Genomic DNA, 337 nt, shown 5'->3' with positions numbered 1-337 from the left:
TGCACGCATGCAGCAGCCAAAATACGCACGGGGGCTCAAATAAAAAAAGTATTTTTTTTTTTTACAATTTTTGGGTATCTACGCTTTTAAACCGAGCAATGCGCTGGTTCCGTGCTAATCGGGCGCTCGAATGCCTTCCAGGAGGTTACCAGTGACCCCGGAAAGCCGGCGCGCCCCCAGCGCCTATCACAGTCCGCCGGGCAGTCAGGCGCCAAGGGAGACAGGATAGTGACCGCCGTCGAGTGGCACCCCCCAAATTTCCTGCACGCCCCCCGAGGGGACCCGAGCCCACGCCCACTGGGTTTGGGGAGGCCCTGGGATCTGCCCCGGGTTGGGG

The 337-nt window shown here is 59.6% G+C and overlaps 1 protein-coding gene across 1 annotated transcript in view; it reads left to right on the top strand.

The window, feature by feature from the left end:
* LOC119582255 (neuroglian-like) overlaps positions 1-337 on the top strand; it is a 25,477-nt gene that overhangs the window by 12,519 nt on the left and 12,621 nt on the right. The gene's annotated exons all lie outside the window — the stretch shown is intronic.

Source organism: Penaeus monodon, chromosome 15 (assembly GCF_015228065.2).
Source record: "Penaeus monodon isolate SGIC_2016 chromosome 15, NSTDA_Pmon_1, whole genome shotgun sequence".
NCBI classification, from domain to species: domain Eukaryota; kingdom Metazoa; phylum Arthropoda; class Malacostraca; order Decapoda; family Penaeidae; genus Penaeus; species Penaeus monodon.
Note: the sequence above shows the minus strand (reverse complement) of the source record. Positions and strands in the feature narration are given on the sequence as shown.